Source organism: Mustela putorius, unplaced genomic scaffold (genome assembly GCF_011764305.1).
Source record: "Mustela putorius furo isolate JIRA1106 unplaced genomic scaffold, ASM1176430v1.1 tig00003845_pilon_pilon_pilon, whole genome shotgun sequence".
NCBI lineage: Eukaryota > Metazoa > Chordata > Mammalia > Carnivora > Mustelidae > Mustela > Mustela putorius.
In genome coordinates this window covers 66,987,196-67,014,579 of record NW_025421998.1, presented here as the reverse complement: position 1 = coordinate 67,014,579, position 27,384 = coordinate 66,987,196, and the positions used below count along the sequence as shown (strand labels likewise).

Here is a 27,384-nt window from a genome sequence, read left to right as displayed (position 1 = left end):
GAATTAGGATTATCAATATTGTAAAATCCTACAGTTCTAGAAAGCAAGGAAATGAGGACTAAAGGTGATATTGACTGGTTTTTATTATAATCTCCAAGAGAGATTTTTCTTTTTTCATGATGTGATGGGAACAGATAAGACTGTAAACAACTGAACCAGAGAGAAGCTGGAACGGGTTAACAAAGGACATAGACTACTCTTATAAGGACCCTGGCTTAAAAGAAGAGAAAAAGAATCAACATGCAAAGTGTTGACAGGATCAAAAGAAAGAATATTTCCACAGATGGGAGAGAGCTGAGAATGTTTACACTTCAGGATAAAGAAGCAAGTTGAGTGGAAGAGATGTTATCTATGAGAATAAGGAATTCAAAGAAGATCTAAAGAAGGTTAGAAATAGGGTGTTAGGTTTAGAAATAATAGAGTGAAAAAAACAATAGAGTTAACTACATCATTTAAAGAAAAAAATCATGAATTTAAACTTAAATGTGAGAGAAGGAAGAAGTGAACTTCTAATCCATCAAGCAAAAGTTGAGATCACGGTCATGGTTTGCTAGGGAGTCGAAAGATTCAGCAGACATTAAAATCTGTGGGAAGAGATATCAGTATCCAGAAAGAAAACACATTTCCTTTAAAGGACAGCTATAAAGTCTAATGAAAATGCAACAGCAAATTTTAAATCTTGAAGAAATGAAATGTGGAAGTAAACAAATGAAATGTGATGGTGAATAAAGCAATGACTCTACATGCCAGGCCTTGCACACGGAAATTTTATTTATTACAATCAATGTTTTAAACTTTAAAACTTAAATATAGTGGTCCAAGGCCATGTGTTACTTAGATAAGATCAATAAAAGAAATGTGTTCTAAGCTCTTCCTTTAGTGAGTGGACAGGGGGCATGGTACCACTCCTTTTCTCCATGGTGTCTATATAGTAACACTTGAAAGTCTAGCCATTTCAGCTGGAACTTGTGTGTGTGTGTGTGTGTGTGTGTAATGCCATATTTAATAGCAAAAGACTGAAAGGGAAGTGCAAATTTTCAGCTAAACGTACTAATCAAACATTGGGAAGTTTAGCTGACTGGAAGCAAGGGTGAAAGCAGGTTTCCAGTAGGGTTTTTGATTGGAGCATTTAGGAAGATCTCTGAACTGACCTCTAATTGCTGAAAAAGGGAGAGGAAAAGAAGAAAGATGTAACTTCTTTGCTCTCAGATCTACTCAGGACAAGGTCAAAAAAAAAAAAAAATTGCTAAGGGACTCCCTTTAAAAGCAGTAAGAGAATTCAATCATCCCAGCTGCTCAAAAACAACAAAGCCACCGCTACTGAAACATCAATAGAAACACAACACATTGCAAAGTCTTCAGACAGTAGGAAGTTAAGACAGAAGCATTCCATCACAGCTCGTGGACTATTCAGTGCAGGCTGGGCATGCTTACTGCCAAATACTGCTTATCAAGAATGCTGGTGAGTCAGGAGGAATTTACCAGCCCATGGAGATCTGTAAGCCAGCAATCAGATGAGATTGAGCCATCCCTAAGGTATGCATTGGGAAAATGAATTTATTATACACACTCAGGATTGTGGACTGGTAAAATATATTGGTTTCACTCAGAATGCTGTGACAATGGATATTCTTGAGGGCTTCATCAGAAGCAATTTGATCTCTTTCATTCATACTGCCTGACTTGGATCCCAGTCAAGAAGCATCATCCTTTGGTTGATGACTCCCATTTTCCCCTCCTTATTTCTGGTCTTTTCACTAGAGCTTCAGCCTTTTATATCCAGCTGCACTACAGGACGTATTTTCTTGGTTGCCATCTCACACATAACATGATTAGGCTTATTCTCACCTTCTCTCCTTTCCTAAATTTCCTAATTGCACCCCCCCCCCAATCTCCTAGCCCAAATTTCCCAGGCTTCAGAAACCTTTTGGTACATTTAAATGATTATCAATATTCAATTTTCACTTTATACTTGCAAAAATAGAACTTCATATTGGTTGAGTTTCTCCAATTCCCCTAAGCCTTTCTAGGAATCTCCGGGGGGGGGGGGGGAGTATCTTATGTCTCTGACCTTTCACAGTGATGTACATAGATAGGAGAGATGCTCCTTCCCTGCTCTATACCATACCCTTCCTCCAGAAGAAATAAACAACTTGTTTCATGGGTCTCTTAAATGAAAATGAGTCCTCCCAAATCAGCCTCTCTAGCCTCTCTATTTTAATTGCTCAGACTTAATCTTTGAACTGGCCCAAGGATCCTGTGCCACCATATCCAATCATTGCCTCAAGATCGTGTGCCTCCCACCCCCCGCAGTGTCCCACTTCCCCAGGCAGAAAACTTTCTCCTTCAAGCAAGGATAATCATGCAAATACTGGTCTGAGAGAGAGAGAGACTAGAGTCCAGTATTTCTGAGACTGATGTTCAGTCTAGGCACAGCTGAATTTGTGCTGCTCTATGTCAGTGACACACAGGCTCTCATTTCTCCAAGCTGTAAAACTGGATGCCCCTTTTGAGACAGTCTGTTCTTTTATTCCACAGAGTGAGCCCATCAGAAACTTATTCATTCTTCAGCTTCTTTATGCCTGAGGTTAAATGGGTGACATGCCGGAACTAGCTCATACTGTCTCGCTAAAGCCAGGTGTTTTCAGGAATTTGGTGAATCTGTTGACATATTACTAGCTTGAATTCAGACATTGTGAAAGTATTTGCAACACAGAAAGTGGCAAATTATTAAATTAGGGCATCTCCCCTAGAGTCAACTGTTAAATATTTACCAGCACACCACTAGATAAATCCACTATTTCATGCAGAATGGTACAATTCATGAATACCCAGATTTTCAGGGGTGCTTGGGTGGCTCAGTCATTAAGCATCTGCCTTTGGCTCAGGTCATGATCCCAGGATCCTGGGATGGAGCCCTGCATCAGGCTTCCTGCTCAGCAGAAGGCCTGCTTCTCTCTCTCCCACTCCCCCTGCTTGTGTTCCCTCTCTTGCTCTCTGTCAAATAAATAAATAAAATCTTAAAAAATAAAAACCAATAACAGATTTTCAGAGTAATCTCTTAGTTGCTTTCCATGCCCACTTTCCATCTCACATAAACTCATCCAAATCAAATCACTGATTCGGGCACCTTGGTACCTCAGTCAGTTAGGAGTCAAACTCTTGATTTCAGCTCAGGTCATAATCTCAAGATCCTGAGATCGAGCTCCAAGTTAGACTCCATTCTCTGGGGGGGAGTCTGCTTGAGATTCTCTCCCTCTTTCTCTTCCCCAACTTGCACTCACTCTCTCTTTGTCTCTCTCTCTCTCTCAAAAATAAATAAATAAATATGTCTTTAAAATAAAATCACTGAATATTTAAAGATTTACATTAGTCCTAATGCTAAGGGATCAGATGTACATGTGAAGTCTTTCAATATATTGCTGCCAATCTTCAAAAATGGATTCCATGAGATAATCAATATAATGCACAGAGCACGATGCTTTGGGCCATACAAACCATTCAGTAAATATTAGTTGCCAGTATTATTTTTTTTAAAAGACTTTTATTTATTTATTTATTTGACAGACGGAGATCACAAGTAGGCAGAGAGGCAGGCAGAGAAAGAAAGGAAAGCGGGCTCCCTGCTGAGCAGAGCCTGACATGGGTCTCGATCCCAGGACCCCAGGATCATGATCCGAGTGGAAGGCAGAGGCTTCACCCACTGAGCCACCCAGGTGCCCTGCCAGTATTATTTTTATTGGCACTAACCTGCTATGTGTTATGTTTATCCTCACTTGTGTTCAGAGAACCTCCATATTATTCTTCAATACACCAAAGTCATTCTTATCTCTGCAAGTTTATTCCCCACCTGACATATTCTCCTATTTTCCTTTCTCTTAACAAATACTTTCAGATGCTGAACAAACATTATCTTTCTCAACAGTGTACTCTGAATAACCCCAGACCACAACTATCTCTTCTGAATTCCTTAAGTACTTTATTCTTGCCAATACTTCAGCACTTATGAATACAATGCCACTAATACTATTCTGAGCCTTTATTTTTGGCAGGTATATCTGCTTTCCATGATAAAGCACAAGTTCCTCAAGAGCAAGAACTGTAATTTCAACTTCTGGGAACCAATTCATATATAGACTTTTTACAAGTGGCCTTCATCTGTTCTCACCCACTCGCAACAGAATATTGTTCATGCGTGTAGATGTCGCGTATAGGAAGCCCACTCAGCAAACACAATATTAATCAAACATAACCTCATGACTGTTGAGCTTCCAATGATCCATTCTAGTTCTCACTTGAGAGAAAATGGCAGTCTAAGGCAGAAAATACATCTCCTTCCAAGCTGTGACCCCTGTGGTACATCCTTATTTTCTTTAAATCTAAGAACAAATTAAAAATAATTATAATATGAAGCAGTTTTCATTTATTTTTATTACTTCATAATTCCAGCCATTTATAACTCATTTAAGTATTGCCTATAAATTTCAAAATTATGTGGCAATAAAAGTAATTAAAAAACAGAAGTTAAAACAATGCCAATGGCAAATCCTTTCCAACCTTAATATGAACACTGTCAGCAAAAAGGATGTCCAAATTCAGAAGGGGTGAGATGAGTCTTACATTGGGATTTCAATGTCATGAATATCCAGCTAGAGTCCATCCCCAATAAGACAGTAAGGGAACTTGCTTTCCAAGGCTAAAAACCCCATGTGACCAAAAAGGCCCTGATCCATCACAGAAGGAAAGCTAAGCACACTGATTAGCTACGTGTCTATTCTGAGTGCATTTGTTCCCCTGGGGTCTTTTCAGGATTGAATATCGAATCCATCAATATGTTCTCTGTTCCACCCAGATGAGAAGAGGTTTATGGAAATTGCAAGGTCCAAGATGGAGGTGACTGTGCAACTCATTTAACACTCCTAAAGATATAAGATACAATTTAGCCCTTAGTTAGCTTAGAGGTGGGAGGGAAAAAAAAAATGTTTTTTCCCCAGAAGATACATGATTTCCATGGTGTTTATATGTAAGTGTGAGTGGGGGTCTGAGTGTATGTGTGTGCATGCATTTACTTCATTAATGGACTATTCAATGTACCATTAAATAAAGTCTTTGAGCTACAAGTAAATAGACATAAAGACCACATATGTTAACAACAGCACTGTTTGAAAAATACAATGACTTCATCAGCTTCAAATTATTCTCCTTAGACCAGAATTACTCTTTGGAGCCAAAGCTGATTTCCAAAAATCATCTGCTAAAATTCATATCTAAATTCGTATGTAAGCCAAGATGAGGAGGGGCATTGGAAAGGATAGCCCTGCACTCCATGTATTAGTCACAAACAAGAATTCCAACAATGGTTTTTATCACACCAGGGAAATCAAAATGTATTTTTGCAGAGTCTTGACATTCTTGTGATTTCAATAAATGTCAGCAATCTTAATCAATAACAATAGATGTGTTTCTGGAAATAATATTTTCATAGATTATTTTCCATAATTATTGTTAAGGTATAGAACTCACCTTTTAAATACAAAGTAGTTATTAATCACCAGTACACACACTGGTTTCAATGATGCTGATACCACTAACACTATCCAAAGCAAGGCCCAGGTAAAATGAAAGCAGCAGTTAATTGCAGGAACTTAAATGTAACAAAAATGGCTGACCTTAAAAACATTAGTGGAAAGTAAAAGGTATCATTTGACTTGCATTTATGTCTGGTGATGTAGGAGGAGAACATCCACAAATACAATTCTTCAGTTGATTAAACTGAACCATATTGTCTGAATTCCTAGGACAATCTTAGCATCTTCTAAGTAAGAAGTCAAAAGTGTTCTTTCAGGCAATCTCCATTGCAAAGCTTGCAGTTCCGTGCTTTCAGCCACAAAATTTGCAGACTAAGAGTGACAGGGCAATTGAATTTTCATGGATTGGATTAGTGCTGATTCCAAAGAAGGAAGAGTTTACTCCCAATGTTGCAATCTATGATAATGAAATGAAATATTTAAATTAAATTTCAGGTTGAGCACAGCTTCCCTGCAAGATGGCCCTGGCAGCTGTCTCTGAGTTTCTCAATACAGTACATCACCCCCTACATAAATTGCACGTTTATGCAAATGAACCTGCAAAAAAGCAAGAAGTCTGAGTACAAATTACTTCTTTTCCAATTGATTCAAACCACCATAAGAAGGAAAGTACTATGCAGTATTTATTTCAAGGCATCAACTTTTAGAAAAGGATGCCTATATTAATTTTTTTAAGAAGGAAGTAATGAAGAAGAAGAAAGACAGAAGCAATCACAATGAAGGCTTTTCTTAAAAGTAGCTCATTCTTCCATGTACCTCATTCAAATGTAGCAAGAAACTGAAGGCAGAAGCCTGTTATCAGAGAAAAAGCTAAAATTGCATTTTAACATCCTTAGATTCAATCTACAGCTTTTCTTCTTTTCTGCTCTTTTTATTCATGGACTCTTTACAACTTCACTCAAAGTATGTTACCCAATCACCAACTCTACAAACAGAACTTTTCAAAGCCTTACAACTACATTGAGGAAGTAATTCTAAAAATTCAACACAGTGACGAGGAGATATATCCTTTGCGTAAAACTCTATTAGCTAGTGATGGTGCTGGAGGGTGAGGCAGAATTAGGGTTTTACTTCTTCTACTGATAGCTAGAGTTTTCAGGGGGGGAAAAAACTTACTGCAAAAAGAATAAAAGGCAAACCAATTTAAATTTGTGTATGACCAAAAGTTCTACACGTCAAGAGCAAATTCTCAAAAGCCAGCAAAAGGTGAGGAACTCAGCATGCAATGTTAGGGTCCATACATTGCAACTATCAAGCAGTCGCCATGTATTTGAGTATCTATATCAGTCTCCCCCTTAACCCTGAAAATCAAGAGTTCATTCAGTGAGCACTTATTAAGCACCTACCCTAGGATGGGATCGGACTCCATGATCTAGAGATGAGTTAGGCTTTAATACAAACATATATAGACCCAAATAGTATGCAATATTTCTTTATTCACAAGGCATCCTGGAAAGAGTGGGGAACAAATAAAAGAATTTATACATTTGCATTACAGCTCACTTTAGTAGTAGCTAATTTTTACAACAACTGAATATTCTGAACACTAAGTAAAATTACAGTTAAAAATGTTTAAATATAAGATAGCGTTCTAATTGTTATTCAAATAACTTTGACAAAACAACGTCAGCATTTCCCCTCTATATCCATTTTAGGCATTAGTCAAGCAATCTGACTGATGTTAACACTACACACAAGACAATGTTATACCTACACTAAACAGGCAGTAATCTCTTAGGTTTGGAGAAAAAAAATCCAATAATCTTTCAACGCCACTTATATATATTTTGTAACTCTTACAAATAGAGTGTCTGCTTTCTTTTATGCCATAAGTTCCAATAACTCCTACTACTGGTATGGTTCAATTTTAATGAGAATGACACACACATATAGTTTATATACATACATATATAATTGTATCAGATTTATAAACAATGACTTCAGGAACTTAAGTTAGGAACATAGACTGTGGATAAGTATTTACATGCAGAATTTGATCATACTACTCTGAAATTTATTTTGTTTATATTTAAAGGAGTAAAATGGTTAGTCACATTGATGTTATGCAATTAATGGAATTTCTTTCCAATTTAAACTTCAGAGGCTATAGAGAAATTAAACTAATTACATTTCTTGCAAAAATTCTTGTAAATTTTAAATCTTCTACATTGTAAATGTAAAAGCCACTTATAAAGAAGTTTTTCTCTAGATTTAAATTACTCAAGACAAGCTCATTATCAAAAAAAAGAAAAAAAAAAGCCAAGATGCCCTCCAACAGACAAATGGATAAAGAAGATGTGGTTCATATACACAGTGGAATATTACTCAACCATCAGAAAGGATGAATACCCAGCTTTTGCATCAATATGGACAGGACTGTAGGAGATTATACTGAATGAAATAAGTCAATCAAAGAAAGTCAATTATCACATGGTTTCACTTACTTGGGGAACATAAGGAATAGCATGAAGGACATTAGGAGAAGGGAAAAATGAAGGGGGAGAAGTTGGAGTGGGAGATGAACCATGAGAGACTATGGACTCTGAGAAACAAATGGAGAGTTTTAGAAGGGAAGGGGTTGGGGATGTGTGAGCCTGGTGATGGGTATTAAGGAGGGCATGGACTGCACTGAGCCCTGGGTGTTATACACAAACAATGAATCCTGGAACTCTACATCAAAAAACTAATGATGTACTACATGGTGATTACTATAACACACACACACACACACACACACAAGTTTAAAAAAAAAGCCAATGTGCTGAAAAAATTTTTCTTTCGAACTCATTAAAAAATATTTGCAACTAGATTTTAATTCACAACTTTAAATATATACATTCAAAATTAGCAAAGAATATGCTAATAACTTCAAATATTTCTAAGAAAATATGTAATTTTTCTCTTAAAGTTTTAGAATCTTAGATATATTTTTGTTCTTAAATTATTAATTAACTCAATGAATGCATCCTGTTTAAAATATGACCCAATTATGAAGCACAAGGAAAGACTGAGGAACTTTCACACAAGGGAGGAAATTAAATAGATTTGACAGCAGAATGCAATTTGGGATTCTTGACTGGGTTTTACAACAGAAGAAAAGGACATTAATGGAAATTTGTTGGGATTCAAATATCACTTGTAGTTTAGTTAAAGTATTATGCCAATATTGATTTCCTGGTTTTGATCACTGGACAATATCTATGTAATATCATAACATTAGGGGAAGCTGGGTGAAGAGTACACAGGAATTCTTTGCATCATTTTTGCAAATTTTCTGTAAGTATAAATTATTTCAAATTAAAAGTGTAAAACAAATCCCTGAGTAGAAATGTTCTTTGTTTCCTTATGCAGTTGGGTAGTTTGGGGCTATAAATAAAATATTTCTTGCAACATGCCTCAGGGAAAATCTTGTGATAATAAGAAAAACAATTCCTCACCATTTTCAGAACATTTATTTGATGGCATCATTTGCATGAGTAAAAATATAGTTTTCATCTTGTTAAGGAAAACGCTTAAAAATTCAGCAATTGATGACTTCCAAAAACTGTGATAATAATGACAATGATTGAAACTACCTCACTGCAAGCTGTATCCTCTGCATTATTATGTTAAGCTATAATTATCATGCTTTTTCTCCAGAGTCATTTTTGATTCTAAAATTCTATGGAAAAAGTGCTTTTTCAGGTTGCATTCCACAGTGTTCTTCGGGACCTTGTCATAACACCATAAAGTATAGCAGAAATCAGGAAATGTAAGCTAAAGGAGTCCTAACCCAGAGGGTTTACTAAAGAAATGACTAATGGAGTTCAGTATGAAGCAGTTTCATTTCAAGTTTATCCCAAGAGCATTAGCCCTGAGGGCTGTGTTATTGGGAAGTTTAAGTTCAAGCTACTTTCCTTGTAAGGGCTGCAAAGGCCATAATTATAGCCTGTCTTCAGATCCCTAAATTTTAACTTTTTCTCCAAATTATCCTTGGTACACCAACATACTTATCCTTAACGGAATGAAATATAATGTCTAAGAAATAGGATTACCTTTACTTTAGAAAGTAAGCAACTTTGTTATTTTAAGGTCACTATATATCACTCCTTCCCAAAGTCAACTCTCTTTCAGACCTTTCCCATGACATTCTACATTTCAGACACTTTTTGGGTTTAAGTTTTCTGATGGCAACAGGCTCGCAAAAAAACCCAAACCTATTACTTACAAGGGCACCCATGGGTCCAGTTATCCACTAACAGATAAACTAATAATAGGCAGATTGGTTAGTTTTTAACTCAAGAGAGAAAGAGGACTAGCATAGATTAGGGAGAACCTGAAAGTCCAAACAAGAAGCTTCTGTCTGGAGAAGAAGGTAAGGAGAAAGAGACTCAGGACCTAGGGAAGAGGGAGAAGAGGCAGAGGCACTAAGGCAAAGTTTCCCAGCTTATAACTGGCTAGAGGAAAGTCTTCTCAGACACCATCTCAAAGGCCATGATGGTGGTGCCTCCTTCAAGCAGTCACGGTGCCAGCAAGTTGTGCTGAGAGCAGAAAACACTTTCATAGCTGTGAAACTATACTGTTCCAGATCTCAAACAATACAAATCATAAGATGCTACTTACAATATTTACTTGGAGGTCTGGGCTCAAACAAAATGAAGGGTAAGGAACACTCACAAAGTCAGTCACTGCAGAATAATGGCTATTGTGAAAGGGAAAAAAGAGTTTTGAAGTTGTTTTGAAACCACAAAATACTACATCAAAGGTCACAATACAGGGTATTTATTGTCAAGGTAATTTTCTCCCCATTGGAATAATAGGATCATGCAAAATACAGTGTTAGGGGAGAAAAAAACACAAAGAAATTATACAGTTGAACTACCACATACACTTTATTTTAATTATTTTAAGGCTGTGGGGCATTACAGGTAAACTAAATGCCTCCAAACTTTTGAAAGCACCTCTTCCCAATGCTTCGCCAGCCCCTCTAAGAGATTTCTTGTCAGTCTTTGTGCCCCTGTGTGTATCTCCAGCTGGCTTTCCAATCTCTTGAAACTATTTGGAAGAAACCACTACAACTCAGATAGAAAAATTTAATTGGCATAAACAAAATTATCACATGATTTCAACACCTCCTCTTCCCATGGTGCTCCTTCCAAAACTATTTAACTAATTATCCTTTTAAGGACTTGGCCCAAACACAATCGTAGCTTCTTTGTCAAAATAATTTCTCACCTTTTAAAAAAATACTCTGGCAGGAGTAGCTTAGTTTTTATTTTATTATATTTTATTTGTATTTTCCTGTGGGTAATAACTTCTAGAGTCAAATCCAGTCCTGTGTGTCTATCAGATTGAAACCAGAGTCCCCATCATTCCTAGCAGGACTGGCTTCGTGGGTCATGGGACATGTGCAGTCACACATGACCCCATGCTCAGAAGTGCCCTGTGCTTGGTTGAATACTCTGCTGTCACTCTCTGAAACGTGACAAGGGTCCTGCATTTTCATTCTGCGTTGGGACCTGCAAATTGCATACCTGGCTTCAGATGACACCATCACAAATCCCAGCCAGAAGTCCCTACTCTGTGGCCTACATGGGTCATAATGGAATTTCTACCAGGAATCTGGCTAGATCCTGAAGATATTCGACTTCCTAGAGAGATGTTTTTCAGAGTGTTACTATAGATTTGCCTTAGCTGGAACCAACTTTCAAAAGACCAGGTAAGTAATGGGGGGAGGATAAAGAAGTGTTATAGGGAGGAATCTTAGAAAATGTTTTGTGAGGGTTTTTTTTGTTTGTTTGTTTTTGTTTCTTAAATTGGACACATTATCTTGGGAGCTTCTAAACAGCAGGCCTGAATTAAAGTAGAAACATATCAGCATTAGATATCCCAAAGGAAACATGGCTCTCTTATCCCTGAGCTCCTGGATAACAAAGGGAAACCTCCTTTGGTTACACACACACACACACACACACACACACACTTAAATAAACAGCAGGCCCAAATTCTAAGTACCACTCACTCTGGATGTGTACTGTAGTCAGTACTGAAAAAGCAAACAAACAATTTTAACTTGATGAGCAAAGCTGAAAAAGTAGAAGAGATTCTAGAAATTTTAGAAATCTTAGATTAAATTAAAATTAAAATTAAATTTCAGAAATTTTAGAAACCATGTAGATCATGTTTCTGTTTTACCAGCAACATAAAGATAAAAAAAGTCCAAAGGCTCATAGATAGTGAGGACTTCAGCAGTGAAGGAGTCTAGGCATTGTGGTTCCCATTCCAGGGGAACAAGGACACCGCTCACCCTCTGAAAAGCTAAGTGCCCCACGCACAGGACTCAGGATATCACCCACTCCTCTGTACAAAGTGCCCCCCATCCCCCCACCGAGAGCACCAAAGAGCTTGTCACACTAATTATGTGAACAGCAACGCCAGCTTCTGCCTGGCTGGCCTGGATCATGGTGCTCACCGTGGGTCTACACTGCTGTAAGGGGGAGCTGGATCTGATAGTCATAAAGCATATTTTCTATGTATTTTTTATCATAGAAAGTGTATAATGTAGCTCTTGTATATAATCCCATATTTTTGACTTGTTTAAATATTGCTGGTTTTGAATAGTGGTCCTGTCTTTATTTGTAAGTAACAGTGGCATATGATGCCCCCCAAACACATTTTTTTCCAGACCCTTTTCATTTTATTAATGATTTTTAAGGGGGGGGGGTGTCCTTTGGCTATAGGTAAAATTTGAGGACAGTAGAAAGAGTTCAGTTCTGGTTTTGTTGTGAAGTTAGAGCTCCCTCCAGTGATCTCTCTGGCTGACTGAACTTAAAAAAACCCTTCCTTTCCAACTGTTCTTCAACACACACAAATAAATCTAAGCTTTATTAGCCTTTACAGTGCAGGTTTTTTTCCCTTCTAAAAATTAAACTCAGCCAGTAAATACATGCATATTGATTTCTCCTAAAATCTTGTTAAATATCCATAGTCATTTATCCTCCAGTAGAGAATATTTAGAGGGTAGAATCGATACAATAAGACGCGGTCAAGGAACTTTCATTTTGGCCGAGACAGTGTCCATGTATGTGTTATTACATATAAAACTTCTCTGACTCTGCAGGTGAGAGATAACTTTCACAGTTATTAGCAAACAAAGAAAGACACTGGACAGGGTAAGAGTCTCCCATTGACACTGGAATTGTTATTTGTATTTCAGAGGCTTTTTAAATGAACTGAAATAACTTTTCAGATTTATCACAGCCATCTCTAACATTCCTCCTTTAAACCACCTTCAATTTACTGGCTTCTACAAGCCAAGCATGACACTGCCCATATCAGCAATGCCACATAACTCGATCAACCACAGGTAGTACCTAAAGGGATACATGAATTATTCATGAAACTAACCGAGGGCCAAGTAGATATTAAATCACTTTTGACTGTGAGGAAACCAGTTATGATTCTTGTGATTTATTTAGTTACTTACCTATTTATTTAATTCCTCCAAATACCGCATTAGGTACTCCTTTGCTCAGTATCACGGGATCACAGCCAAGGTAATTGGTGAGATGACCTCTCAGCCACGCATTTGCTTATTTCCTCTCTTCCCTCCTCTCACTCCTCCTCCACTTATCTCTCCTAGTTTATATTTCTCTTCCTTTCCCTTCCCCTCCTAAAAGGTCTCATGGAGGCTTAGCTTTAGACCTGGTAACTACACTAAACATAATCTGATACAATCCCCTTTGATTTTATGGAAGGGAAACTGAAGAGGATTGAGAAGTTTGACCAGTCACACCAGTTTCCTCTTCCTTCCTCCCTTCTTTGCAGCAAGGTCTAAAGCTCCCTTTAGGTTCAGCAAAAAACCTGGGTGTTTCTTATACTGCTTGCCCATGTCTACGGTTTGGGTTAATGGTCAAGAATATGCATACAACAATGAAACTAGAGATGGAAGAAATAGTTTTCTGTATAAAGAGATTTTAGAAAATGAAGGCTCTGGGAAAATTACATGAGCATGCACTATTTCAGAACCATGGAATCCGGTATTTTAGGTTTTCTTCTCCTGAAAAATGCCTTGTTTTTGCCCCTTTAAACAAACCAAACAAGAGAACTTGATTTGACATCGCTTTTCATGACAATCATGGTAATGATGTTGCATTTTATTTCTCTTTATACATTATACTTTACCAAGTTTTCTCACCTAGTGTTCCACTCCAGGTAACTGGAACATGATCACCTTGAAACTCATGCACTAGGACTACATAGGGCAGAATGTAAGGAAGCAACAGAGACCGCAGAATGCCCTTTTACATTTCATGCCACCATTAGCTGAGGGTTATTGCATGGCCGAGTTCTATGTTCGTTACAATGTTTATGCAGTTTAAAGGAGATATCAAATTTAGCCCTTGGGGGAGAAAAGGGTTATCAAGGTGTAGACAGTTAAAGCAAATTGCCTAGCCAAGAAAAGTTGCTGTAGGCTCTGTAGCAAACAGAGGTGTTCTGTCACCTTGCCCACTGCCTCAAATCCAGCAGGAGGAGTAAATCTAAGGACAACCCTTGCTGTTTAACCTGATCTGCAGTCTCCTTTAAAGGAGTCCACCTATGTGGGTCAAGATGTTCAGTGAGAGAAGGTTTCAGGAACATCCAGGCATCTTGCTAACCTGGATAGTTCGGCCAGATGTAAGCTATTTTAGTGAGAAAGTAACTGAAACTTACAGAGAGAACAAATTCACTCTGTGGAGAAACAAAGCAATGCCAGTTACCCACACATTGCAAACAATTTCCCTAAGCAAGAGAATGGCTTCTACAACAAAGGCAAACCAAACCTTTTAACCCCATGCGGTGGATCTCAGATTCTAGTAAGCATGCACATCACCTGAAAGCCTTGTTAATGTGCAGATTCCAAGACTGCCTCCTCCAACCCTGTTTCAGATAAGCTAATGATATCTTTCTTTTAACCAGGAATTTGAGGTGATTCTGGGTACTGTGCTTTGAGAAACAATATGTAAACGATGTCAGTAAAATATGTATTCAGTCCAGGAGGAGGGTTGATGACCCCTGTGTTATTTTCAATGACTTCCTTTGCCACAGGACGGGAATGGAAGGGGCTCCATTCCTGCCTTGGCACTAGAGAATCTCTTCAGCTTTTGAGTGAGCGTCAGCGACCTCATCTTCTAAGATGTGCTTTGCAGAATACACAAGGTTACATGGAAGATTTTTTCAAATAACTGTATGCAACACCAAGGTCAAGTGTTTATTTTACTAAGGAATGAAATGTTAAGAATCAGCATCACTTAAAATGTACAGATACATACAGATACATACTTCAACTCAGAACTACCATATCTCCTGATCAATGATGACTCCCACATACACATTCCTTGGAAATTGGAACAAAATGAATGAGAAAAAAAAAAAAAGAATTACAATATCTTCTCTCCTTTACTTGATTATTGAAAATGACTTAAGTCAGCTCCTCTAAAAGGGTATTCCTATGGTATGAACTCCTCGATGAAGATGTACAAGTTACAAATGGCATCAATAAAAAAAATACAGCTTTGCAAAACTGAACTTGGTCCATCAGTGTGAGAAAGGAATACTGCTCAATTTGCCCCAATTTTTCTAAGTGGCTTAAGTTAACTTGAAAATTGAGTCCACGTTCCTCACCAAGATAAGCCAAAATAATAAGAGCAGGCATGCTGACCTAAGTAAAGATGAGAGGGCCTTGGAATGGGACGAAGAATCTCCAAGTGTGCACTAAATCAAAGCTCTGCGTCATCTTAATACCTCAGTCCCCTCATCCAAAAAATGGGGATTAATAATGTTTTCCTCCCCTTGAGGGTTGTTTAAAAGGGATAACTAACAAAGTAAATGGTTGTAAATTATTTTGCGGGCCTGCTGTGTTGCTGCCAAATAGGAAAATTTCAATTTAAAAGCTGAGATCTTTAGAAGCTCCAAAATATTATAAAGCAAGTCACATTTCATGGCTAATTTAAAACATCAGGGGTTCCCACAAGTTGCTTATAATGATGTTTTCCAATTCCCATGTTATTTGATGATTTACACAGCTTCAACTTTTATGGTTGAATCCAGCCATTCCTGTCTGGCCATGATTCTCTTTTATCAATACTACCAGCTCACATAACTGTCTATCTCTTTGGGGGATTAAACACTATTTTTTATCTGGACCTGGAAAGAGTAAATTCGGAGATGATAAGAAATTTTGGGTTGCAAGTCCCATGTGTTATTTATTTCGATCAGGAAAAGAGCTGTTATAGACAGCTTTAGGAAGACTTTTTAAAGCCCTGATAAAATCTTTGTGTGTCATGGAATGACACTGAAAATATTTTAATACCTTAAAGCTCTTAAGAGTTGAACTAAACTTTCAGTAAAAGAGTCCAATTTTCCTTCTGGATTTTTGGCCTTCAAAAGACAAAAACCAAGCCAAGAAAATAAAATAACAGAAAAAAATTGATTGCACCAAATCTTCAAATAACAATATTAAGGTAAACAGTGTCTGTAACTGAAAAGGAACCAGAAGAATTGAGAAACTGCATGGAGATGGTATAAAAGATATTCAGGGTTTGCCAAAAGTAATTTATACTAAGACCTGGGCAGGGTATTAGATAAAAATACAAATTCCCAGACTCCACTCTAATCTTCCTACACTTACACAAGCAAGTTTCTAAGATTCTTGCTACATAAGTTATTGTCAGTGGACCAGCACCATCAGCATCACCTAAAACTTGTTAGAAATGCAGAATACCAGCTTCCGCTCCCAAGCTGCTAAATCAAGACCTGTAATCTAACAAGCTCCCCAAGGTATTTGTATATACACAGAAGTGTGAGAAGCGCTGCCCCAGATGATCCCTACATCTGACAAGCTCAGGAGAGAAGCGTAATGGAATGAGCCCAGCGATTAAGGTTCGGGTCAATCCCTCTCTTGGTCCCTAACCTCAGAGGTTCTCCCTGCAAAAGCCTGGGAGTAAAAAAGAGATTAAGTGTGAGTTTGGCACCATCATTTTAACTACAGTGAACCATTCAAGATGCTCTTCCTTCCAAAAAAAAGAGAGAGGAAAGACTAGCTAGACAAGAATTGTTACTGAACAGTTGTCTAGGGCTTACCATGGGACAGGTAAGTGCCAGGCAGTGAGGAAACTGCCAGACTGCAGAGAACAAAGTGTACACACACACACACACACGCACGCACCAATAAACCTGGTGCAATCTGAGGTCAGTGCACTGGACCAATGACAATTCCCTGGTTGTGAGAGTGTGCTAGTTATACCACGTGTTGCCATTCGGAGACACTGAGTGCAAGGTATACAGGGTCACTCTGCATTATTTCCTACAAGTGCAAGTGAGCCTACAGATCTATTAAAAAGTTAGGGAAAAACACAAAAAAACCCAAGCCCACAACAAGGATCCTCATTTTGTGTTTGAGAAATGTAAGGGTTGGGAAGTATAAGTAATTTGTCCAAATGTCCTTACTAATAAAATAAGTGATTTTTGAAACAGTAGCCTATGGTGGGTGGTGCATTAAAAAAGAAATTTGCAGACTAGACTGCATTTCTGTGTCTTCTATATTATGCTTTGGAGTATGAATGTCATTGCTTGTATCCTATTCATTAATACAGGCACTACTGAATCGACATACTGTATTAATTCAGCATAAATCAAAGCAGGCAGAAAAAGGGAAAAATAAATCTATTATAAAAACTATTAGATCTACTATCAGGGAACAGGAAATGCAATGTTTCTGGTTTTTTTAAAAAAAGATTTTATTTATCTACTTAAGAGAGAGTGAGTGAGAGAGAGTACGAATGGGAGGAGGAGCAGCGGGAGAGGAAGAAGCAGACTCCCCGCCTGATGCAGGGCTGGATCCCCGGACCCTGGGACCATGACCCAAGCTGAAGGCAAATGCTTCACCGACTAAGCCACCCAGGTGCCCCAGGGAACCAAGGGTTTTAAAAGAAAAAAATAACTCGGGGTGCCTGGGTGGCTCAGTGGGTTAAAGCCTTTGTCTTTGGCTCAGGTCAAGCCCCACATCGGGCTCTCTGCTCTGTGGGGAGCCTGCTTCCCCCTCCCCCTCTGCCTTCCTCTCTGCCTACTTGTGATCTCTCTGTCAAATAAATAAATAAATAAATCTTTAAAAAAAAAAAGAAAAAGAAAAAATAACTCATTTTAAAATTTCAACCTCTTTCTTTTACACCTTAAAGTGGAAATATTTTGCTTCTTAAGAGGAACAAGCACTAAATACCCACTCCAAATTGTAAATCAAAGTCAACAGAAAATCTTTTCATCTTGGAAGCGCTATTTCTTTAATGTTGTTTTAATAAGTATTTCTAGTAAAATTTGTTTACTTTAAAGAAAGAAAAAGAGAGAAAGGCAGGAATGAAAGCAGGAAGGAAGGATAAGAGGAAAGAAGGAAGAAAAAAGGCTAATAAAAGAAGTGCACCGTATAGTAAGGGCTGAACAATACACTGGACAAATAAGACAGAACAAAAATAAGAAATTCATAAAGTAAACAATCAGTCAATAGAATTTTGTTTTAAACATTCCGCCTCAACATGAGGATACACATTCTTTACCTATCAAATTGAAAAATATATAGTTAAAAATTGTAAGTTCTACTAAAGATGTGGCAGTATAAAGCTATCTTGTACTTACTAGTGGAAATGGAATTGGCATAGCCTTTCTGGAGTAACTTAGATAGTATGCCTCCAAAAGTGGAAAGACTTCTATGCAAGGACATTCATTCATCATGTCATCTAATGGTAAAAAATTAGAAATAATATTAATGTCTGACAGCGATCCATTAAGTTATGAAACATCATAATGGAATGAAAAGTTATTTAAATAACATATTTGAATAATATTTATTGACCTGGAAAGTAATGACTATATTAGAAATAAGTATTTTAAAATACTAAGAATGGTGGTTTCTGGAGGGTGAATTATTTTCTTTAAATAAAGGATTTTCTAGATTTCTCTCAAAAAACACACTTTAAAGATTAAGAAAGGATGGCTCTGAGGTCTACCCTGGAAAAGAAAGAGACTCTTTCTGGGAAGGTGCTGTCTCACTCTGTGATTTCCATTTTTTCCACTAAGTTAAGTACCTATGGGAAGAACAGGAAAATAAAGAAGGTCAAGGAAAGCTCAAAGATTGGAAAAAGGGCTGGAGGTATGTCCCAGTCAGCATTTTTCCAAGACAATGAGGTATGGCCAGTAAAGAAACCAGGACTGTCAGTCATGTGAGCTCTGCCTGCCCAGCCGCTTTGTTAAGAGTGAAAAGATGAGATATTTCCCATTCATCAGTGGACTCATCCATTTCCATGCTTTTTGGTGTTTTCCTTTCCCTAAGTTTCTTATTAAAAGCTTGTATGTAAAACTTCCATCTTGTTTTGCCTTGTTTTCCCCATCTTGGTCAGGCTAGACGAAGAGCAGAGTCACACCTGTGGGAGGCCAGTGAGAGTGGTTTCAGGTGCCATCGCTGCTTGGACCAGGAAGGGGCACTTGGAGATGAGGAACACTGAAGAGGTTAGCCAGCTGCAACTGCCATGTTCCTCCCTTTTCCTTTTGGATTTGGCTTCTAGTTTACACCCCAAATGAGCCAGATTCTGGCAGTAATTTACAATGTCACAATAATACTGAAATAAGGGTGTCTTTAACTATGACATCAAAGGAGTTCTTGAACAAAAATGGATATTTAAGCAACAGAAGTCTGTTGACTTCTTACATTTTTACAAGTCAAATGTTTGGCGTCTGTGTATGTACATGAATGTACGTGTGCAGGGTATCCATGTGTGCTCAATGGTGAGATTTCTTCCCTCCAAATGAGCATAAAACAGAGGACTCCAGCTCTAATAAAAAGTTGAACTTCTTCTTGAACATAAAAATTCCTTTTTAGTAAAGAGACCAGTCTTCTCAGGGAGAAGGAACGGACAAACAGAGGCAATTGCTTAAAATGTAGCCGAACCCACGATAACGATCAAGGCCTGTGCCTTCCTCCCTCATGTCAAAAGGCAATTTTGGACGCTGTTCTTGCCCTGAGTCCTTCAGGGAATTGGCACACATATGAATTTCCAAATACTATATGTGAACACAAGAAATAATTAAGAACTATTGAATAAAACCCCAAAACACAATACTTAAGGTAGTAAAGAATATGGGACGGGAAGGATAAAAACTAGGCAAAGAAAGCATCTCATAATCATAATTGTTCTTATTTCTGTACCAATAGTTTATGGAAGGTATTCTATTTTGATTTCTGATGAAAAAAAAAAAAAGCAAGATGTAAATAATTCCGAGTCATGCAACCGTGGTCAAATTCTGTCTGAAAACTTTCAGTATTTTTGAAGCGTCAGCCCACAGAGGTGAAAATCAAATTATTCACTGGATCAAAGAAGTTAAGAGGTAATAAGTGGAGTTTCATAAATTAGCAAAATAATATTGGACTTCTGAAAGTCTCTTCTTCCAGTTTGCCTTTTGATTTTCACAGATTTTCTCTCTTCACACTCAGAAACATCCATCATCATAGAAAGCTTACGTAGACTTAATATACAAGTGGCTTCCCTTTGCTGAGTGCCAACAGCTGCATATTTCTATACGTATATAGTCTTAGAGTTTGTGCAAAAGAACATGCTTACATGCATCTATTACTTCAGTAAAAGGCCTCTATATTTTACTGTTAAGACAAGCTGACTGTTACTTCTTTTTTTTTTTTTTTAAAGATTTTATTTATTTATTTGACAGCCAGAGATCACAAGGAGGCAGAGAGGCAGGCAGAGAGAGAAGGGGAGGAAGCAGGCTCCCCGCTGAGCAGAGAGCCGGATGCAGGGCTTGATCCCAGGACCCTGGGATCATGACCTGAGCCAAAGGCAGAGGCTTTAACCCACTGAGCCACCCACACACCCCCTGACTGTTACTTCTTAGGAACGGATTTCTTCAGCACTAAAACATAGCTTATTTCCTCGTTATTTAGCAACACAATCACCCATCGAGTCCTTAAGCCCCCATTCAAAATCAATGTTGATCTAGGGTGAATGTTGATCTCGGGTGACCATATAATGTATTGGACAAACTGGAACACTTTTGATAGGGAATGGAGACACCCAATAGACAGGCAAACCTGGACGCCTGGTCACCCTACTCCTGTCCCAAACTCAATAGCTGCTTTTTGGTGCATCCTTCATATTGCAATCACTCTAGAACCGAATAAGACACAATTCATTTTTCCTACAATTAAAAAAAAAAAAACATTTTAAAGGCCAAAATTCAGAAAGGCAGAATGACAGTAATGTAAATGATTATAAGGGGATAGCAGGAAAATTATTCATTCCTACCCACTCTCTCTGGGTTTGCTCCTTTCTGGCTCAGAGACCCTTTCTGCCTGGACTTTCTGCCCCCGTCCTGCTCCTGCCAGGCTGCAGGCTACACACAATAGAGCATTAAGCGAGTTACAATACCAGCAAAGGCCTGATGAGGTGATTATTTCAAATAGAAATGGGATGCAAAATCTGTCACAGAGCCACTGTGGAGAACATGGTTCCCCTAGAAAAAATGAAAATTTGTCTTTACATCTGTTTGCAGTTTCAGTGCTGGAGAAACCAAATCTCAGAAGACTTTATCGATCTTCCCTTCTTTTCCCTTGACACCTGCTCCCGCTACTGATACATACTCTTGAAGGTCGTGAAGCACTGGCATTCTCACTCTGACTAGTCTTCCCCTTGGCCACTCCTAGAAGATTCAGCCTTTAAAACTCGCAGATACACATACACATTTGCATTCTTAAAATGTACAGAGTAATAAGAACCTTATTTGTTTTCTGCCTTTTTCATTTTGATATCTGACATTCCCGTGGATATTTAGTATACATCCAGAGACATCAAGCTGAGTGATTTTCAGAAAGAAATTAATCCTGAGAAAAGAAGCCACCATCTATTCTGTACTTGCCACATTTCTGGTAATGGAGGGGGAAAATAAATAAGTTATTACTTCCAGAGCAAAAGAAAGGAATAAGATGAGAAAGGGAATTAGATCGCATTCTATATATGGCCCTCTATCTGTCGCCAAGTAGCTCTTAAAAGGATATTGCTCTAAGCCAAAGCATTATTTTTTTAATGTAAAATTTCATCTAGGTATGACAAATACAAGTTTACTGCTCAACGAATTTTCACAAACTGAACATACCTATATATTCAGATTGCAGATCAAGAAATAGGACAGTAATAGCACCTCAAGCTATCTCCATGACCCCACCTAATCAGTATACCTCCTTCCCCATAGGTCACAATTATTAACTTCCATCACCAGTGATTAGTACTTCCTGCTTCAGGACTTTATTATAGGATATGAAAACTCTTTTTGCATCTGGATGTTTTTAGTTAATATCAGGTTTTTGAGACTTATCCGTGTTGTTTCATTAAGTAGTAGTCACTCATTCTCACTGATGATTGGTATTTCCTTGTATGATTATATCACAATTTATCTACTCTATAAATGTTGATGGACATTTAGGTTGTTTTCAGTTTGGGGCTAAGACCAAGAATCATGCTACAAATCTTCCTGAGTAAGTCTTTCAGTGTCTATATATTGGGTGCAAGAATAGAATTGCTAGTCAAATGGTATTTACATTCTGCCAAGCAATTTCTCAAGGACTTATATTACTTGAATGCATAAGAGTTCCCATTGTTCTACATTCTCATCAAAATTAGTACAGCCTGGGGGCCCCTGGGTGGCTCAGTGGGTTAAGCCTCTGCCTTCGGCTCAGCTCATGATCTCAGGGTCTTGGGATCCAGCCCCGAATCAGACTCTATGCTCAGCAGGGAGCCTGCTTCCCCTCCCCCCCCTCTCTCTCTGCCTGCCTCTCTGCCTACTTGTGATCTTTCTGTCAAATAAAAAAATAAAAAAAATCTTTAAAAAAAAATTAGTACTGCCTGCCTTTTAAATTTCAACCATTCTAGTGGGTGTATAGTACTATCTTATTTTGGTTTTAATTCAAATTTCATTGATTACTAATGAGATTGAAATATCTTTTTACATGTTTATAACAATTTGAGTATTCTCTTTGTGGAAAGTTAGTTCAAATATTTTTTCGATTTTTCTACTTGGTTGTCTTTCATTTTTGTATTTATTTGTAGGAATTCTTTGTATATTCTAAATTATATACATATATGGTTTATGCTCTGTGCTTTTGAGATGCTATTAATGTTATAAAATATTATTTAAAAATTTCCTCTAGAGGAGCGCCTGGGTGGCTCAGTGGGTTAAAGCCTCTGCCTTCGGCTCAGGTCATGATCCCAGGGTTCTGGCATCGAGCCCTGCATCGGGCTTTCTGCTCAGCGGGCAGCCTGCTTCCTCCTCTTTCTCTCTGCCTGCCTCTGCCTATTTGTGATCTCTCTCTCTGTCAAATAAATAAATAAAATCCTTTAAAATAAAAAAATCTAGAAATCGTACTGTTTTTATTTTACATTTAACTGGAATCTGACTGTATCCATTAAGTAAGATAGAAAGTAAATATTCATTTCTTTCACATAGATATCCATTTTTAAAAATTTATCAATTTCTAGAAAAACTCATACTTTTCTCCCTACATTCTATGTCACCTTTGTCATAAAATAAATGGCTATATGTATGAAGCTCTATCTTTAATACATGAATATAAGGCTTTCTCATTTTGATATTTATGCATCCCAAAGTTTGTATATGCCTTATGTTTTTATAAGTTAATACAAAATATCTTCTCATTCTCTTGTAGGTTTTAGGTTTTATTTTGTTTTGTTTTACTCAGAGTTTTATTCTTCTTAGAAAGTGTGTTGCTTGTTCCCAAACATTTGGAAATATTCTAATTATTTTGTAACTGATTCTCAGCTTTAATTCTAGTAAGATCAAAGGAAATAGTTTCATGGTTTTTATTAACTTAAAATGTATTAATGTATCAAAACTTGAATGGTACAGCATTAATCTGATACCAATTTAGTTATAAATCTCTTTTTTTGTGTCTACATGTTATATTTTTCCTAACACTTGATTTTCAACATTTCTGTTTCAAAATTTTCTTTTGTTTAAGGTATATTTCTTTCAAATAGCTAATAGATGTATTTTGTTTTTCATCTAGTCTAACATTTTTCTTTTAATGGGAAAATTTATATTGTTTATATTTAATGCAATAACTTCTATAACTAGGTTTAAATCTATCGTCGCATTTATTACTAGTTTCCCCCACATATTCTATCTTCCCTTCTTTCTTCTTAAAGCAATGGATAACAGATTATATATTCTTTCACTCATAGGGATAACATTAGAAATCCTTAGTTAATTACAACTGGACATAAATTAGAATTTTACCACTTCCCAGTTAATGGTATGTTTTTAAAACACTGCAACTTTATTTTCCTATCTCCTACCTTTTGTGTTATTATTGTATAAATTTTAATTCTAGATATGGTTAAATACCTTGAAACATTTTTTGTATTATTATTTTCACTTAGGTTTACTCACATATCACCTTTCCCATTTTTCTTTTACTTTTCCTTACTTTCTTATCTGCTATTGTTTTTCTTCTGCCCAAAGAGATTTTTTTCACATTTATTTTAATTCAGGTCTGCTGGCAACAAATTCTCTCAGTTTTTGCTTCTATAAAAATACCTTTATCTGTCTTTTAAAGGATATTTTTACTTAGCTCATAAATCAAAATTGGCAGGTATTTTTTTTTCTCCACACTTTAAAGATGTCATTTCATTTTCTTTTTATTTCTATTGTTTCTATTAAAAATTCAGTTCTGTTTAGCTTTTTAGTGCTTATCCTCTTGGCTTCTAAGCCTCTTTCTCTGTGCAATTTAGGACCCAGCAAACACCCCAAAGGAAAAACTATTGTAGACTATGGACTTTCTTCTTTGCATTTCCCTTCTGTCTATAACCTTGGGCTCTCAAATCTTAGGTGTTTTGGCACTTTAAAGTTCCGATTTTTGTCTCCTTGGTCTCATAAGACTGTTTTAAACTGTACTGGCTTCCCAGCCACCTCAGCTGATCTATCCATGGCTTCTGAGTCTCTCACTGTGTGCTTCTTAAGAGTCAATAAATGCTCTTCAGCAGAAAGCCATGTGTAGAATGTTTGCCCGAGTCAATAGCCTTTCTTCTTTCCAAGATACCAGACTGTCAGGGCCTCGTTGCTTGATGGGCCCTCTGATATCCTTAAACACACACACACACACACACATACACATATACATATATATATACATACATATACAGCTGAATTTTAAATACATACATTTAAAATTCAATAAATATATATAATAGATATATATGTTATATATTTCTTATTTATTCCCTCTATATATTTATATATTTTATATAAGCATTATATATAATATATATACTACATATATAAATATATATGTAGTATGTGTGTATGTGTCTATATAATATATAATATATATATACTTTTTTTTTAAATTCAGCTATTCCAGTTGTTCTTAACAGAAGCACTGGTCTACAACTAACCATTCCACAGATCTGGAAGCAGAAGTCAAAATGTTGTTTCTTGAAACTTTCCTATTTCCTAATGGTCTTTTCAAGAAGGTTATGGTAGATTTTAGTGTTAACAATCATAAGCTTTCCCTTAGCAGTGGCATAATATATCCCTATATTCATTGGCATCAGCCTGGCCATCTGACTTCAACTAGAATCTTGAAGAGGCAGTTTATGGATTGCTAAGCCTGTTTTCTTTTTCTTTCTGAAATATTTTTTTTCTGAAATATTTTATTTATTTATTTGACAGACAGAGATCACAAGTAGGCAGAAAGACAGGCAGAGAGAGAGGGGGAGATCTCAGGACCCTGAGATCATGACCTGAGCTGAAGGCAGAGGCTTAACCTGCTGAGCCACTCAGGTGCCCCCCAGGCCTGTTTTCTTTCTGCTTGAGACCAACAGTGATCCAGATACAGGCTGTTTTTGGTTTTGTTTGTTCATTTGTTTCTGTTTTTTAGATTTAATCAATTTATTTATTTGAGAGAGAGAGAGAAAGAGAGAGCCTGCATACAAGCAGGGCTAGGGGCTGAAGGAAAGGAAGAGAGAGAGAGAATCCCAAGCAGACTCCACACTGAGGACAAAGCCCAAAGTAGAACTCCGTATCAGGACCCATGAGATCATGGCCTGAGTCAAAATCAAGAGGCAGACACTTAACAGACTGTACCGGCCAGCAGCCCCCAGATACACACTGTTCTATTAGCATGGATAGCCAAAGCTGACTGGACATAAACAGAGAGCATTTATTATTATTAGGGCCTAAAATTGGGGGTTGATTTTACTGCAGTGTAACCTACCTATCCTGACTGATACACGGGTACACAAAGGAAATGGGCACATATAATTCATGCGTCTCCTTCATGATATATCACTATAGTGAGAACCCTTTGGGCCAAAGACTGCCTTAATAGAAGGAAGTTGATCACTAAGAGCCAACTTCTCATTTCTATACCCAGAAGAGTCTTTTGTTAAGATTTCCAAAGGCAAAGGAGATGGAATATATCCCAGTGTGTTTTTGACTTTGACCTTTCCCTAAAATATCCCATTATTAGAATTCAAACCATTATGCAAATTCAGTCATTGAAGAACTAGCTTCTTTTACCAGAAAAAATCATTCAAAAGTTTTTTTTCTTTTTTTTTTAAAGATTTTATTTTTTTATTTGACAGAGAGCGAGATCACAAGTAGGCAGAGAGGCAGGCGGGGTGAGGGGGGGAACAGGCTCCCCGCTGAGCAGAAAGCCTGATGCTGGGCTCGATCCCAGGACCCTGAGATCACAACCTGAGCCAAAGGCAATAGTTTAACCCACTGTACTACCCAGGCACCCCCATTCAAAAGATTTCTAAGCTTTCCTTCACATCGAGTGGTAATGAAAACATTTTCCCTGACCTATTAATTTCAAGCAGTTGTTAGAAGACTTACATGAGGTAAATTCTTTCAGGTAAAAGAAAGTTTCATACAAATGCAAGAAAGTAAAAAATATATATACATATGTATCCTCTTACTTACAATTATATTAACCCTAATTGTTTCCATTTAAAAAAATTTTTTTAAAAGATTTACTTATTTATTTGGGGGGTTGGAGGGCAAAGGGAGAGGGAGAGAGTCTTAAGCAGGCTCCCATGACCCCCAACATCACAATCTGAGGCAAAACCAAGAGTTGAATGCTCAACTGACTGAGCCACCCAAGTACCCTCAGACTGACTTTTTTAATTCTTGTTTTTTTAAGTAAGCTCTATGCCCAATGTGGGCCTTAAATTCATGACCCCAAGATTAACAGTTGCATGCTCTACTAACTGATCCAGTCAGGTGCCCTAAGCAGACTGACTTTTAATAGGTTTAATTATGTATTTTACTTTTCTACAGAAAAAATACCCACTTATTGTTTGCACTCAGGAGGTACCATTCTCTTCACCCTCCCTTGGCAAACTATTGGAAGGGAAGAATATTATACTGGAGTATAGTGGGGAAAAAAAAAAAGAAGAAGAAGAAGAAGAAGTTACCATTACAGGGATGCCTGAGTGGGCTCTGCCGGTTAAGCATCTGCCTTCAGCTCAGGTCATGATCCTGGGGTCCTGGGATTGAGTCATGCATTAGACCCCTTCTTCAGCAGGGAGCTTCTCCATCTGCTTGCTTCTTTCCCTTCTTGTGCTCACACTCTTGCGCTCTCTCTCTAACAAATAAATAAATAAAATCTTAAAAAAAAAAAAAAAGTAGTAGGCCTAGAATATGACTGGATAACACAGAATGGTCTAAAGTTATACATATGTATATATGTATGTTTGCATGTAGA

General features: G+C 37.4%; 1 pseudogene; it reads left to right on the top strand.

The window, feature by feature from the left end:
* Positions 1 to 14,913: 14,913 nt before the first annotated feature.
* On the top strand, positions 14,914 to 14,997 carry LOC123387114 (annotated as a pseudogene).
* Positions 14,998 to 27,384: the final 12,387 nt, after the last annotated feature.